The sequence below is a fragment of the Ceratotherium simum genome, chromosome 26, assembly GCF_057802395.1.
Source record: "Ceratotherium simum simum isolate JZ-2026a chromosome 26, ASM5780239v1, whole genome shotgun sequence".
In the NCBI taxonomy this organism is placed as follows: Eukaryota; Metazoa; Chordata; class Mammalia; order Perissodactyla; family Rhinocerotidae; genus Ceratotherium; species Ceratotherium simum.
Genome location: NC_141925.1, coordinates 15,916,806 through 15,934,232, shown reverse-complemented (window position 1 = coordinate 15,934,232; position 17,427 = coordinate 15,916,806).

Below are 17,427 nucleotides of genomic sequence, written 5' to 3'. Positions count from 1 at the left end.
TCTCTGGACTCTCCATCCAGTGCTCCTCCCATCCTCGCCCCACCCCCCAACCTCCCACCCCTACCCCTGACTCCGTCTGTGTCCCAGGCCCCGGGAAGCAGGCGGAGCGGCAGACGGGACCAGAACTGGTCCGGGAATCAGAAGGTGCGGTTCCGACACCAGTCAGCTGTGTGACCTTGGGCCGCTCACTGCCCCTCTCTGAGCCCAAGTTCCTCATCCCGCCGCAAACCCTCCATCTGTGGTCATCTCAACAGCCCCCAGGGAGAGTCCCACTCTCCTGTCACACCCCGCACCCCACTCCTCATCCTCACCTTCGGAAGGTGGAGACACAAACAGCCACAAAACACCAAGAGGCCTGCTCCCCGGAGCCAGAACTTGCTGCTCTTTCCGGGACAGAGACGCAGACCCGCGTTAACCGCTGACCGCCCGGCGGCCCGAGCGGGGCGCGGAGCCGGATCCGCGGGGAGCAGCGCCGCCCTGTGGCCACGGGCTCCACTGCAGGCCACCTCCGGGGGCTCGCAAGAACCACAACCCTCCGCCCCCTCGTCAGCTCGGAGGCGAGGGATTCAAGAGGTCGGGAGGACGGCACGGCTGGCCCCGGGGGGACGGCACAGTTCACCAAGGCCCGGAGGAGAGGCAGGGCAGCGTGGCACACTGGGAAGCGCAAAGGCTGTTCCCCTGCCGGGAACGCCCTTCGCCAAATTTGGACCTGGCCCCCTTCCCCACCCCTCCAAGCCTCGCTCACCTGTGTCTCTCTCCACCCGATTCAAAGTGGCAGCGCCAGCACTGCACCCCCCGCGCCCTGTATTTCCCCACCGCGCCCACCCCCATCCAAGGCGCCTCCTGTTTTAGGAACTTAGACCGCGTGTCTTGTGCTCCTCTCTCTCCCCGGACTAGAACATCAGTTCTAACAGGACAGGAATTTTGTCTGCTTGCTCAGTGCTGTGTCCCCAGCACCTAGGACAGTGCCTGGCCCGGGTGACATTTATATAATGAATGAGTGAATGAATGAATGAATGAATGAACTGGTTCAGCAGCTTGGGCAAGGTGCTGAGGCTCTGAGACTCGCTTTCCTCAACTGTAACATAAGAATAAGAACAATCCCTTTCTTGTCTGCCTCACAGGACCGCAGTGAAGACCAAGTGCATTCCAAATCAGTGGGGTCTGCAGTGGGTTGAATGTGTCCCTCCAAATTCCTGTCCACTTGGAACCTCAGAATATGATCTTACTTGGAAATACGGTCTTCGTAGGTGTAATTAGTTAAAATGCTGTCATGCTGGATTAGGATGAGCCCCAATCCAACAACTGGTGCCCTCATAAGATGAGGGGAGGACACAGACACACGGGCACACAGAGAAGACGGAGGCAGAGGCTGGCATTATGCTGCCACACATCAAGAAACGCCTTGGGCCCCCCGGAGCCGGAAGGGGCAGGAAGGATTCTCCCCTTGCGAGGCAGCGTGGCCCTGCCGACACCATGATTTTGGGCTCTAACCTCCAGAAGTGTGAGTACGTTTCTGCTGTTTTAGGGCACCGAGTTGTGCACTTGGTCACCACAGTCACAGGAAACGAATACAGGCTCCTCTTTAAGACACTGGAAAGCACGAAGCAGAGGTTGGTGGTTGAATTACACGCACGTCCTGTCCACCACAGCCCCAGTCAGCACAGGTTCTTTATAACAGAATTTTTCTCTGAAACGTTTTCCTTAAAACTGAACGCTTTGGGCAGGTCCCGTGGCTTAGCGGTTAAGTGCTTGCGCTCCACTACTGGCTGCCCGGGTTCGGATCCCGGCCGCGCACCGACGCACTGCTTCTCCAGCCAAGCTGAGGCCGCGTCCCACATACAGCATCTAGAAGGATGTGCAGCTATGACATGCAACTATCTACTGGGGCTTTGGAAAGAAAAAGGGGGGAAAAAAGGAGGAGGATTGGCAATAGGTGTTAGCTCAGAGCCGGTCTTCCTCAGCAAAAAGAGGAGGATTGGCATGGATGTTAGCTCAGGGCGGATCTTCCTCACCAAAAAAAAAAAAAACAACAACTGAAGGCTTTGCCCCATGCAGTGAGCTTGGGTGTCAGCCTGAACGCCACACTCTCAGCCAATGAGCTTGAGTAAATCTTGCTGCAAATGATCCCAAAAACGAGGCTCCATGAGCTCTCCTGGGGGGGTGGGGGGCAATGAGTGTGGCTCACTCTGAGCCCACCTCTCTTTCTCCTGTTTCTCCCAGGTTTAGTGGACATTTTAACCCACAATGGAGCATCCGAGCTCTACTGGTGAGGAAGCCAGCCCTGCAGGGTGGTGAAGTCAAGGTCTTCCACCAGCTCCAGGCTCCTTCAAGGAAACGGGTGTGTTCATTTCCTACGGCTGCTGTAACGAATTATCACAAATTCGTGGCTTAGTTATTATCTGGCAGCTCTGGAGGTCAGAAGTCTGAAATAGGTTTTACTGGGCTGAGAGTAAATGTGTCGGCAGGACTGGTTCCTTCTGGAGGCTCTGGGGGAGAATCCGCTGTCTGGCCTTTTCCAGCTTCTAGAGGCCTCCCTCGTTCCTTGGCTCAGGGCCCCTTCCAATCAGCAGTCAGCTCACTCCATCCTCTGCTCCCATCGTCACATCTCCTTCCCTGACTCTGACGCTCCTGTTTCCCTCTTTCTCTTATGTGGTCCCTTCTGATTACATGGAGCCCACCTGGATAACACAGGATAATCGCCCCATCTCGAGATCCTTAACCTAATCACATCGCAAGGTAACATATTCACAGGTTCGAGGGATGAGGGCGTGGACATCCTTGGTGGGGGGCGGGGCATTATTTTGCTGACGACGATAGTGAAGGCACAAAGAGGGTCAAGACCAGACAGCCGTTTGGGTCTGGTGGAAGTTCACCTGACCTCACGGCCCAACACCCTCCAGCTTGCTCACTGTGGTCCAGCCACTCTCTCCTTCTGTCTCTTCCTCAAACACGTGAAGGTCACGCCCACCTCAGGCCCTTTGCACTTGCTGTTTCCACTGTGTGAACTGTACACTAATGGCTCCTTCTCATGCTTCGGGTCTCTGCTCACAGAGGCCCGCTCTGAGCACTTATGCAAAGGAGCCCCCCACCCACACCCCTGACTTTCCGTCACATCCTTTTATTTTATTTTCTTCATAGCACTTATCACTATCTGAAGTTCACCTCAATTTCTTTATTTACTCGCTTATTTTCTGTCTGTAATGAGGGTAAGCTCCATGAGATCAGGAACTTCCCCTGTCTTCTTTGCTGCTGCATCTCCAATGCCTAGAACAGTGCTTGGGTGCCCCAAAATATCCCACGATGGCATACGGATTATTTTGAATTAAAGCTGCTTGAGAAGCAGCTGATGCAAAAGGGGCACTTTGTCCCTAAAGCAGGAAAATAAATGTCCCCTGTGAAAGGAGCCCTCCCTGCACCCTTATCACCAGAGCTAGGGAATTCAGGGCTGAGAAGCCTGCATAAACAAACCTTGTTGCTTCTTTACTAATTTACCACCACAAACCCAAACTCTGCTTAAATTCCTAACTAATCAAGCACCCAAACCTAAGTGTCTTTGTCCTGTCAAATACTCACAAATTTATTGTTTCTTTGTGTAAAATGATATATAAACCGCCTGCTTTGTTCACTCCTGAGCATCATTTTTTAGGATCTCCGGTGTGCACATATTAAATTGCTTCTTCTCCTGTTAATCTGGTCTTGTGCCAATTTTTATTGGTCCGGCTTAAGAATTCAAGAGGGGTATAGACGGGAATTTCCCCCTCCTTATCAAATACTTAGAGGCATGATTATTACCCCTGTTTTACAGAGAAGAAAACTGAGGTCGGAGAAGTTCTGTAACTTGTCCAGGGTGACAGAGCTAGGTGTTACCTTCCTGGGGCTGCCATAACAAAGGACCACAGACTGGGTGGTTTAAACAACAGAAACTCACTGTCCACAGTTCTGGGGGCCAGAAGTCCGAAATCAAGACATCGGCAGGGTTGTTCCTTCTGAGGGCTGTGAGGGAGGGATCTGTTCCAGGCCTCTTTCCTTGGCTTGTAGACACCGTCTTCTCCCTGTGTCTCTTCACGTCATCTTCTCTCTGCACATGTCTGTGTCCAAATGTCCCCTTTTTATAAGGACACCAGTCGGATTGGATTAGGGCCCACCCTAATGACCTCACTTCAACTTGATCAACTCTGTGAAGACCCTGTCTCCAAACAGGTCACATTCTGAGGTCCTGGGGGTCAGGACTTCAACATATGGATTTGAGGAGGAGGGCAGGACACAGTCCAACCCGTAAGAAGCTAGTATGTGGCAGAGGCAGGATTCGAACCCAGGTCTCTGACACGGCATCTCTGCAAGAGAAATTAAGGGGACTATAGTTGACGGTGACATTGGTGGCCGCAATGGACTACTCTCGATATCATGCCCTTGTGCAGGCCCCTCCCACACTGACGTGGCCTGGCCACATGACTTGCTTCCTCCAGTGGGACATTAGCAAGCATGACGCCAGCAGAGGCTCGCATCAAGGCTTGTCTTGTCAGAACGCCGGGATTGTTTCCTCTTGGAACCTGCCATCATGGTGTAAAGAAGTCCAACTCCCCTACTGGAGAGGAAGCCCGTATGAAGAGAGTCCCCGGATTTGAGAGGCCTCTGTGGACATGCCAGCCCCCGCTGACGCCACACGGAGTGCAGACGTGCCCCGTCCAGATGGCACAGCCCTGAGTGCATTGATGGCTGTCATTTCAGCCACTGCGATGTGGAGTAGTTTATTACAACACTGACCACTCAGGCCTCAGGCCACTTCAACCACCAGCACGCCCCGAGCTGTTTGTCTACAATGGCGTTCACTAAGAGATAGGCTTCCCTCAGAAAAGAACCAAGAATGAATGAATTAATAAACAAGCGTATGTGCATCCACACTGTAAATAATACTAGTAATCCTCAGAAGACGTTGTTCCCACACAGCTTTAAGAATATGTCTGTGTCATGTCTCAGACCCCAGGGACCCGGGGGACTCGGGGAGCCCTGGGCAGTGCAGAGGCCGTCGGTTCAAGAAGTCAGGGCCACTCCGACTTCTCCCATCTACTCATTTATAACAGAGCCCAAAGTATGGGACACGCCAAAGACACCATCAGAATAAAGAGATGAGATGTTGGACCAGAGACGGATGTAACAGGACAGAGAGAGACGTCTCCCCCTAGTGGGAATCGCAGGAAATGCCGTCGAGAGAAAGGAGGAAAGGGAGCCTCCTTGAGGTTCATGTGCCGATGAGAACTGACGGTGGAGCTGGATGACAGTCACATCCAGACCAGGATGCAAACTCAGGTGCCTCCGGGGCAGCAGGGGATGGACATCGGGAGGCAGGCCGGGTGGGGACCGGGGCGAACACCAGCCCTACAGGACAGGACGGCCACCGCTGCTCAGCTGCTCTGGGCTCTGCAGGATGTCGGGGTCCGGCTCCCAGAGGGGAAACATCTCCACCAGGAAACACAGCAGATATCCCGTTAAATTTCAAGCTGCAGCTCCACCATCCTGTCCCTCTGGGCTCCTCATGGCAAGATGAGCAGGCAGAGAAAGGAGCTGCTGTCCTGGCACGAAGAATTGTCTCGGATCAGCGGGAGGAGATGGGCTGCTTCCCCCAAAGGGGTCAGGGATGATGTTTACACATACGTGATTCCACCAGGGCCCGTCTTGGCCGCTTCTGATGGTGTCTTAGTCAGTTCGGCTGCCGTAACCAAGGACCATAAACTGGGCAGCTCATAAGCAAGAGAAACTTATTTCCCACAGTTCTGGAGCCTGGAAGTCTGAGACCAGGGTGCAGGCCGGGTCGGGTTCTGGTGAGGGCCCTCTTCCGGGTCGCAGACTACCAGCTTCTCCTCGTGTCCTCCTGTGACGGAAAGAGGGAGCTCTCTGGGGTCCCTTTTATCAGTCCACTGATCCCATTCACGAGGGCTCCACCTTCGTGACCTAATCACCTCCTAAAGGCCCCACCTTCTAATACCATCACATTGGGGCTTAGGATTTTAACATATGAATCCTAGGGGGAGGCGAACATTCAGTCCATTGCACATGGGAATGGTCAACGAGCAGGGGATGGTGAGCAGGGCCTCAGGACTCTGGAGGATGAAGTTCTCTGTCAGCCCCCAGGGGACACAGCAGGGGACACAGCCCAGGGCAAGGAGAGAACAGAGATGATGAACACCTGCTTGAAGCCGAGTTTCCCTTCGGGAAGGGGTGGGGAGATGCACCCAGAGCCTGCAGTGTGCCAGTACTGATGTGGGGTATAAAGGCTACCATTCTGATACCAATTGTGACCTGTGGGTTTTTTCCCCACACCTCCAACACCAGCTGGGTGTCCCACAATTCAACTCAATTCTGACACTATCCATTCGGAGATGGCATCAGGTCCCACAGGTTAAGGGTTCAGTCCCACAGGACTGCCCCCCACCTCAGATGCCGATCACAAGTCCAGGCTGTCACCTGTGCTGCTGACTGACCGGCTATAAATCAGAGGTTCCCAGGACCCCTCCCTGGGTTGGATTAATTTGCCAGAGCGGCTCACAGAACTCAGGAAACCCATTTACCCACTAGATTCCTGGTTCATTACAAAGGATAGCAAAGGATAGAAATCAACAGCTAGATGAAGAGATACATAGGGTGAGGTCCCAAACAAAGGAGCTTCTGTCCCCGGGGAGTTTGGGGTCCGGCACGGAGGCACGTGGATGCATTCTGGTTCCCCAACATGGAAGCTCTCTGAACCTATCCTTTTGGGTTTTTATGGAGGCTTCATTACACAGGCATGATTGATTAACTCATTGGCCATTGGTGATTGATTCAATCTCCAGCCCCTCTCCCCTCCCCAGAGGTCAGGGGGTGGGACTGAAACTTCCAACCTTCTATTCATGGTTGGTTCCCCTGGCAACTAGGCCCGCCCCCCCGCCCTCTTTAGGGGATTTCCAAAAGTCACTTTATTAACATAAACTCAGTAATAACAAGACACCCATCTCAACTTTATGGCTCTGAAGCGATTTCAGGAACTAGAGGACTAAAGACCAAATACTACAACAAAAGATGTTCCCTTTACTCTTATCACTTAGGAAATTCCAAGGATTTGGGGAGCTGTGAGCCAGGAACCATGGACGAAGACCAAAATGTATATTTATTATCAATCACAATATCACAAAGGCCCAGCCAGGCCTCCTGCCCCTGTGAGGGACAACTCTGCTCCGGTGGGGTGGCTGAGGCCGCTGCTGGAGCAGTGGGCCCCACCTCTCCCTCTGCCCAGTGCTGCCTCCGCCTCCCTGCGTGCTGCCCCCAGGACACTCCCCCTGACTTCCAGGTCCCCGTCTCCATCCCAGGCACCCGCCTGCAACCCCAGCCACCACCTCTTCAAGCCCAGGTGGAGCCAGGGCTATCATCCCTCTCCCCAGCACACAACCCTCTCCTCTGGCTCAGCCCGGGTCCCCCAGAGATTCCTTCTACTATGGACTGAATGTTCATGTTCCCCCAAAATTCATATACTGAAGCCCTACCCCCCAGTGTGATGGTATCAGGAGGTGGGGCGTTTTGGGGGTGATTAGGGTTAGATGAGGTCATGAGAGTGGGGCCCCCATGATGCGATTAGTGTCCTTATAAGAAGAGGAGGAGACTAGAGCCCTCTCTGTCTCCACCACGTGAAGATGCAGTGAGAAGGCAGCTGTCTGCAAGCCAGGAAGAGCCCTCACCAGGAACCCAGTCTGCCGGCAACCTGACCTCCAACTTCCCAGCCTCCAGAACCGTGAGAAATAAACGTCTGCTGTTGAAGCCACCCAGTCTGTGGAGTTTTGTTATAGTAGCCGAGCTAAGACACCTGCTCATACAGTCGCCCTCTTTCAGAAGGGCCTTTGGAGTCTGGAAGTCAGCTCAGACACCACCACCTCCCACATGCACTTGTGTGGCTGCCTCTCCCCTCTGCCCCTGTGCTGGAGAGTGACACCACCCAAGAGAGGCGGAGGAGGATAAACCGTCCTCCCAGGACACGGGCTGCCACCAGGTGAGCCTGCCGAGAGGACGCTTCCCCTCACCCAGCACTTCCTCCACCAGAGGGAAAGTAAGAGCCCTCCTTTAGCCTACAGCCAGGAGAAGTGGGGTTGATTAAGCAAGGACAAAGTTTACGGGCAATGGAGGAGATGGAAGTGAATGGAGATTTTTTTCTTTCGAGTCAAGACAGAAAGCTCAACAAATACACCGAGGGACCTGAAAAGGTGCTCCTGCACCCCCCAGCCCCCCACCCCCACCACGTATGGGGGCTGCCCTTCCTTGCCCTCATCACCCCACACCTGCTCAGCCACTGCCCCCCAGGAACTGCACCAGCCAGAGGGCTGAGTCCAGAGGGGCCCCCAGCCTCAGCCACCCACTGTGTCGGAAGAGTCCCCACCCCCAAATCCCAGCCCTGTCACGGAGCCCAGGACACAAGTCAGACTCCAGCTCCGTGGAAGCCCCTCCCAATCCAGGGGAGAAGTTCCGATCTCTCTGAACCTCATTGCAGAAGGGACATGTTGTGAAGTGAAAGTTCATATTTGCTTGTATTTGAGTAAATAAAAATAAAAACCTCTGGAAACATACAGAAGAAAGGAAGAGCCGTGGTTTCCTGTGGGGGAGGCTACCTGTGGGGATGGCTGCAGGGACGGAGGACAGAGCCGCTGCAGACAGGGAGACGAGCCCACACAGGCTGAGGGGGTGACAGGGGCTGAGAAGGAGCCATAGGGCACCTTCCAAGCCGTGGTCACCAGCATGGAGCCAAGCCTCCCAGGAGAAAGAGGGGCCTTTTTCCTCTCACCAAGCCCCCAGCTGCAGCCACCAGAGGGGACACCTGTCCTCGTCCACGCAGAAGCTTTCTGTGGCTCCCCTGGAGGATGGGACTTTCCACCTGGTATCTCTTTATATTTGCTCTCTTTGAACCATGTGAACATATTATCCACCAAAAATAAATAAATTTTAAAAATAACAGTAACTATTCTACAGACTGTACATTGTTGCAGACTTTCTGGATCAGAAGCCTTACAAGCCTTCAACGCTTCAACATAGAAAATCTGCTTTTCAAAATTGAGCTTAAAGAAATAACTTTTTGAAAAATGCAGATAGGTACCTTCCTGCAGGACTGTTGATAAGCAGGGAAAATTTGGAAATAATCTAACTGCACAATGATAAGAAATAGTTACATAATCATGGGTCCAGGGAGACAACAATCCAGGCTTGTAAACTAGTTTTTATAAAATTTCATGTGTAAAATTTGTTTTAAGAAAACATTGTCAAGAGATAACAAATGTTGGTGAAGATGTGGAGAAAAGGGAACCTTTGTGCACTGTTGGTGGGAATGTAAATTGGTGCAGCCATTATGGAAAATAGTATGGAGGTTCCTCCAAAAGTTCAAAATAGAACTACCATATGGTCCAGCAATCCCACTTCTGGGTATATATCCAAAGGAAATGAAATTAGGATCTAGAAAAGATATCTGCACCCCATGTTCATTGCAGCATTATTCACAATAGCCAAGACATGGATACAACCTAAGTGTGTATTGACAGATGAATAGATAAAGAAAATGTGGTATATATATACAATGGAATATTATTCAGTCTTATAAAAGAAAACCGTAGGGGCCAGTGTCATGACCTAGTGGTTAAGTTCAATGTGCTCCGCTTCAGCAGCCCAGAGTTTGGTTCCACTACACCACTCATTGGCAGCCATGCTGTGACTGCATCCCACATACAAAACAGAGGAAGATTGGCACAGATGTTAGCTCAGGGTGAATCTTCCTCAGCAAAAAAAAAAAAAAGAAGAAGGAAACTCTGCCATTTGTGACAACACAGATGAAATCGGAGGGCATTACGCTAAGTGAAATAAGCCAGACACAGAACGACAGATACTGTATGACCTCACTTACGTGTGGAATCTAAAAAGCCCACCCACAAAGAGCCTGATGGTGCAATCCTTCCACACATCCAGAAGGCAGCGAGCTGGAAATATTGGGTGAATAGCACTAACCTCCTGTTTTCAGTTGCATCCCTGGCACCTAGCACAGCACCTTGGTAATGTTTCTTGACTGACTAAATGACTGTCATAGCAGGACCATTCTCCTGTTGGTGGCAGAGAATAAGTGAATGAGAATAACCCCCTGGGCTACTTGCCCACCAAGTGGTCTTCAGGTAGAGAAAGTGTGACAGTAAAAACTAGTACAAGAAAATGCATAAATATCCACTGTTTACTTATTCACTCAACATGCATATATTGAGCACCTGCTATATGCCTGGAAGTTTCCAGACCCTTGTGCATTCCAGTATTTGGTCATGTCAACCTTAAAAATAAAACAGCCAATTACTTACCAGCAAAGTGAGTTTATTCAGGAATAGCCAAAGAATTGCAACTCGGGATGTGCGTGCTATGGTGGACCATATGCAAACCCAACAAAGAAGGGAGAGGAACATTATTTTACAGAGAAAAATGAGGAAACTGGGAGGGGTTTTTTTGAACGAAAATCCATTGGAGAAAAGCAAGAGTCCAGGGTGGTGGTGGTTTCTCATTGGCTGAGTTGCTGGGGTAGCCAATTTCTGTTTGGGATGCAGTGTACATTTCTTCCTGTAATTAAGGATTCTTTCCTGTTGAGGACCTCTATTGGAGTCTGTAATTGACGTGAGAGGTACAGTGTGGGAGCTGCCCCTTCTGGCCTCCTGGCTCCATCTTGAGTGAGGTTTCCCGTTACTAATTTTTGCAGGCTGGAAAGGGCTCTGTATCACTCAAGGCTCTTGTTTGCAGGCAATAGCAACTGGCTCTGGGTAGTTAAGCAGTAAAAGTGTTTAGTTAAAAGATATTAGGCGACTTCTGGAATCGTCTGTACCCAGTGGGGCCAGGAGAGAAGAAGTTGGAGTCTCCCAGGGCGGGGGCACTGGGGGGGACGTGACAGGCCAGAAGAAGCCCCACGCTTGGTCTGTTCTAGTTTCCTCTTGCGTGGCAGCTGCCTTGGCTGGTGATGGACATGTTTCCTCTGCTCTGTCCTTCTCTTTCTCCTCCCCCAGCTCCTGGTTTCCTTTTGCCCTGACTCACTGCACCATCCGCGCCTGCCTCCCCTGTTACATAACCGGCCCCTGTCCCAGGGGCCCTTATGTAACCCGTGTCACCTCAGGCTCCCGTCCCCACCTCGAAGCTCCCACCTCGGCCTCGCCTGTCTAGTACAATCTTTCACAGTTGGCTGGACCGAGCCCTCAGCGGGAAATGTGAAGAGGAGGAGGAGGACGAGAAGGAAGAGGGCATTCCTCAGCCCGGCAGTGGGGCTGGACAAGGCTCAGCGGGCAGGAGCAAGCTCTAGAGGACCCTCTTCTGCACACGGAGCCCTGGCCCGTGGCCTGTTGTCAGGGCACTCAAGCCGGCTTTCTGTGCCTCAGCCTCCACTTCTGTAAAATGGGGTAGAGATATCTGTGCTTCCATGTTCATGGCAGGGTTATTCACCATAGCCAAGACACAGAAAGAGCCTAAGCGTCCACTGACAGATGAGTGGATGAAGAAAACGTGATTCATATATATATGTACATACATATATACATATATATACACAATGGAATATTATTCAGCCTTAGAAAAGGACATCCTGCCATTTGTGACGGATGAAACTGGAGGGCATTCTGCTAAGTGACATAAGCCAGACACAGAAAGACAAATACTATATGATCCCACTTATATGTTGAACCTAAAACAATTGAACTCATAGAAACAGAGAGTGGAATGGTGGTGACAGGGGCTGGACAGTGAGGGAAAGGAGGAGATGCGGATCAAAGGGTACAAACTTTCAGTTATAAAATGAATATTTTCTGGGATCTGATGTACAGCATAGTGACTGTAGTTAACAACACTGTATTGTATCCTTGCTAGTTGCTGAGAGAATAGATGTTAAGTGTTTTGACGGCAAAAAAAAAAAATGATAACTATGTAAGGTGATGGATATGTTAATTAGCTTGATTATGGTAATCATTTTATAATGTATATGTATATCAAATCATCACACTATATACTTTATATATATACAATCTTTATTTGTCAATTATACCTCAATAAAGCTAGAAAAAATTTTTAAGTAAAATAAAATAGGGATATAGTATATCTCATAGGATTGTCATGAGGATCAGAAACGTTTATACATGTTTCTCTGTGTGTGTATGTATATACACTGTTATATACATATAACAGTGCCTGGCACACTGTAAATACTGTAGAACTCTTTTTTAGAGATGGTTCTAGATAAGTGTGCCTTGATCAGTGGTTCTCAAACTTTGTGGTCTTGGAACCCCTTTACACTCTTAAAATTGATAGAGGACTTCAAAGAGCTTTTGTTTAAGGGGGTTAATACCTACCAAAAGTTTCCGTATTTTAAATTAAAGCCAAGGAATTCTTTAAAATATTTATTCATTCATCTTAAAATAACAATAAACTCATCACATGTTAACATAAAAGATTTTTATGAAAATTAACTATATTTTCCAAAGACAAAAGCACTTTGTGAGAAGCCCAGGATATTTTACACTTTTGAAAATCTGTGTAATATCTGACTTAGTAGAAGGCAGCTGGATGCCACATCTGCCACTGCATTCAGCCTGTTGTGATGTCACATGTCTTGAAGCCACTGGAAAATTCCACCGTACACTTGGGAAAGAATGACAATGAAAAAGGTGAATAAGGTCTTAGTGCTATTATGAAAACCATTTTGATCTTGCGGAACCCCTGAGAGGTTCCCAGGACCACACTTTGGGGACCACCTGGTACATTGACAGAGGAGAGGGAGAGAGCAGAAACAGGCATATTTTTATGTTTTCACCCAGTTTGTACCTATTCACCAAAGGAATAAGGAGAGTAACTAGGATCAGATTTGCTCTCTTGACCCAAATCTCCTCCAGTCCCTTTAAATAAAACCCCACCACCTAACCCCTACCGGGCACTGACTCTGTCCAGGCTCCATGCAAAGCCCTTGACACACATCCGCTCAGTTACCGCCCACTCAACTCTAATGGGTGGGGGCTGTTTTGATCACCCCCATTGCACAAATGCAGAAACTGAGACACAGAGAGACTAAGTGAATTTTCCAAGGTTCCACAGCGATCCGGAGATTCAGTGCCCAGGATTTCTGACCCAGGAGGTCCGGCTCTTAAACACGGAGTTCTAACATCTCCTCCCCACCCGGCTTCCCGGTGGTCCGAGGGGATATCAGAGTCTTCGTGCTGCTCCCTGGGCCCCATCCCCAGTGATTCTGACTTAATTGGTCCGGGGAAAGTCCCAGGCACCCATTTTGCTTAATGACTCGGGTGATTCTAAGGAACAGCCAGGATTGAGAACAACTAGGCTAAGGCCTTGCTACTCAAAGGGCAGCCCACCTGGGAGCTTGTTAGAATGAAGCCTCCTCCCACACCTCTCCCTGCAGAGCCTCTGAACCAGAATTTGCATTTTGACAAGAGCCTCAGGTGATTCATATGCACATCACACGTGAGATGCCCAGGCTAAGGGAAAGTGCGCTGAGACTTCTGCCAGAGGCGAGCAGGCAGGATGGGGCAGTGGTTAGAGCAGAGCTCTGGGGTAGGCACAGCGGGGCTCCCCTCTGGTTTCTCCCTTCACCTTGGAGCCCACACTCTGAGCTTGATAACTGAGTGAAGACAAATGGTCCTAAGGTCTCTGAAACCTCCACTGTGGAGGTTCACAGAGGCCTATAAATAAATAACTCAGAATTGCAACAACTCAAACAATTCTTTGTTTTATTTTGGAGTCATTTTTTTGCATTTTATTTTATTTTTTATTCCAGTTTAGTCGTTTTTTTGCATTTTATTTTATTTTTTCTTCCAGTTTTATTGAGATATAATTGACATACAGCCCTGTAGAAGTTAAGGGGTACAGCACAAGGACTTGACTTAAAATTTCGTGAAATGATTACCACAATAAGTTTTGTTAATATCCATCATCTCATATAGATAGAAGAAAAACATGTTTTTTCTTTATGATGAGAACTTTTAGGATCCATTCTCCAAGAAACTTTCAAATATACCATACCCCAGCGTTTAGTCATCAGGTTTTCCATCACACGACCCCCCCCCCCCCCCCCCCCCGCCCCAGTCCTTATCGATCTTATAACTGGAAGTTTGTAGCTTCTGACCACCCCCATCCAATTCCCCCTCCCCAACCCGCTGCCTCTGGTGACCACAAATCTGATCTCTTTCTCTGTGAGATCGGTTTTTGGTTTTTTTAGATTCCACATATAAGTGAGATCCTACAGTATTTGTCAGTTCTCTGTTCCATATAGAGGTGGAGACGAGTTCGCCTTTAGGGGCAAACAGTTCCTTTGCTTTGGGGACACAGCAAGATGCCTTCTAGTAGTGAAATGGTGGAGCCGAAATCGTTTACTGAGAGAAGAGAGTTGCTTCTGTGGAGACAAAGTTGCTTCGGGAGAAACTGAAGGGAGAGGAGGAGGGAGGGGGCCCCTATTTGCCGCCCAGCCCTGGGACTGGGCTTGCTCCCTCTGAGACACAGCGGAAGAGTCAGACGCTCGGAAGGCCCTTCCTGGGTGGCTGGTGGGACTCGGGACATGCGCGCTGCTGCTGCAGGCCCCTGCTCCCTGCCCACTTGGAGGAGGGCGCCCAGGGCAGACACTGAAGTTCCTGCCTCAACCACCTTTCCCTCACGGTCCTTTACCGAGGCTCTGTGTGCCACAGTCTCACTTCCCAGCCTCCCATGCGCTAGGGGAGTCTAGGCAACCCAGTTCTGGCCAATGAAATGTAAGAAGTCTACAGCTGGGAGGAGGGGGGGAGAGGAGGCAGTTCTAGAAATGATTTCCTTCCTGGTTAACATGGAGGCTCATGAGAACAGCTCTCTTCCCTGAACAACTTCTTTCCTGCATTTGGAGACTATCAAGTGAAGACTCGATGCTTGGTGCTGTGGCAACCTTCCTGTGACCAAGAGGTGCCAAACTGAGGATGACAGAGTAGAAGGCTGGAAAGAGTCTGGGCCCTCGTTAACATTGTTGAGCCATGAACCAACAGTGAGATCACCCACATCCCAATTTATTGTTCCATGATAACAAAAATCCCTATTGTTTAGGCCATTTGTTTTTAGTCCTGTTACTTGAATGGTTCCTAACTGACAGCTTTGGGGGTATTAGGAAAGTGTCCCCGTGGTGGCCTCAGAGGGGACCACAGGGGCCATGATGAGACCACTCCAAGCAATTCTGTGGACCACAGACAAGCCCTGTGGGAGCCAGTGCAGGAAAGGAAGAGCAGGTGGCTGCCACGTGGTGATCGCCACTGGCACCCTGGTTTATGGACACCTATGAGGCACCCTGTTGGGGACTCTGGAAATAACTGAGGAGCACTTTGTGAGAGTGACTGAACCGTCTAATACATAACGGGAGGTGTAAGTTACAGACCGAGGGCATTAAAAGCAGGATGGAGTGTGGCAATCGATTAGTGATGTCTGTCACAGAAACAAACTGAGTGGTAGCAATGGTGTGTCCCACATTTGCCTCCTCCAGGCTGCTCACTCCAAAGCTGCATCCAGAGATGCCAATGGCCCCAATTCCCACTCCAGAGGGAAAGTCAAGTGCTGGAGTCTCTGGGGAACCTGAGCCCCCTCAGCCTTGCGGAGCAAGGGCTCCCAGGACTCCATTAATTAGGAGGCCTCCCACAACGCCCCATGCTAAGGACTCTCACGCTCCAGTGAGAACTCTGCCTCCTCTGCTGACCTGGAGCTCCCTGAGAGCAGCACCCACCTCGTGTCCATCAATGAACCACAACGGGATCAGGCACAGAGCCTGGCTCAGCAGACACCCAAGGAAAGCGTTAGTGACACCATCCAGGACTGATGATCAGGCAGTCGCCTGCCTGAGGCAATTACAGGGGTGCTGAAAATATCACCTATCAGGCATCTGAATCCCACCGTTCAAATTCACTCCTCCGTGGAGTTAAGTTGATGTTTCCAGAAATTTCACCCGCGAGGCAGTGGGGTGAAGAGCGAAGAGCACAGGTGGCCAGGGTGCATCCTGCCTCTGCTATCCCCAGCCATGAGACCTTGGAGAAGTCATTCAACCTTTCCGAGCCTCGGTTTTGTCACATGCAAGATATGGACACCTGCCTCGGAAGGTTCCATGGTTGAAGCAAGATGAGCCATGGAAATGGACTTTGGCAATTCCAGAGCCCTGAGCGGCACGTTCATTTGGGAGATGATCTACTTAGCAGAGAAAAGAGGATCCTGCCGGGTTGGGAGACAGCATAGACATCCTTCAAAGGGGAAAGCAAGGCTCGGATTTAATAATTCATTCAGTCAACAAATACCTGATGAGCCATGCTCTGTACTAGGCATGGGACACAAGGGTGAAAAACGGATACCGTTCCTGCTCTCAGTGAGCTCAGAGCTGCACTGTCCGCACACTAGCCACTAGCCACATGAGACTGTTTGAATTTAAATTAATTAAAAGTGAATAAAACTGAAAGTTCAGTTCCATGGTCATACTAGTGCCATACGAAGTGCTCAAAGCCACCTGTGGCTGGTGGCTACCATACTACAGCGCAGACACACACTTCCATCTTTATAGAAAGTTCTTATTGGGACAGTGTTTAGATACAGTTTAGCAGGGGAGACAGACTCTACACAAAGAGCCACACAAACCCCTGATTACACACCACCACATTTGTCAGCGGGAAGCCATGGGCAGTGCCCTCGCCATTTTTCAGGCGAGGAATAGAGCCGAGGAAGCCACTGGTTTTCATGAGCCCGAAGTGGACGGAGCATCTGAGAGCCCGACGCAGCTCCCTGCACCTCTAGAGCCTTTCTCCGCAGGGCTGGAGACTGGGCAGCCCTCCGGGGACATGAGGCTAGTCTGTGACAATGTCTGACTTTGCAGCCAGTTTAGCCACTGGCTGAGAGAAATGGCCTAAGTTGGATCCCAGCTCTGTCAGCTATAGCCCTGAGCCAGGAATTAACTCCTCTGGGCCTCAGTGTCTCCATCTGTAACATGGGGAGAATAATAGTGTCTGACCTAGAGATGCTGGAGGATTAATACTTTGAAGGATATAAAGCACTAGAACAGCGCCTGGCACACAGTCAGCACCGTATAAGTTATCCCGATGATGACTTTATCATCTCCATTATCAAACTATGGTGATTACTATCCATGGGTCCTTGAACTTTTGGGGGGAGATGCACCTGCCACTCAATAGCCTCCTTCCTTTTCACTCTTTGCTTCCCAAAATATCACCCGAAGGTAAATAGACCATCACAGTCACGGTCCGTCTGTAAATCCGCCAGGATTGGGAATATAACCATAACTGTAATATTAATCGACTCTCGTGCCAGACTCCACGTGAAGCATTTTACATGCATTATGGGTTTCATGTTCACAACTCCCCAACAGGCATGTACTACTAAAATTATCTCCAT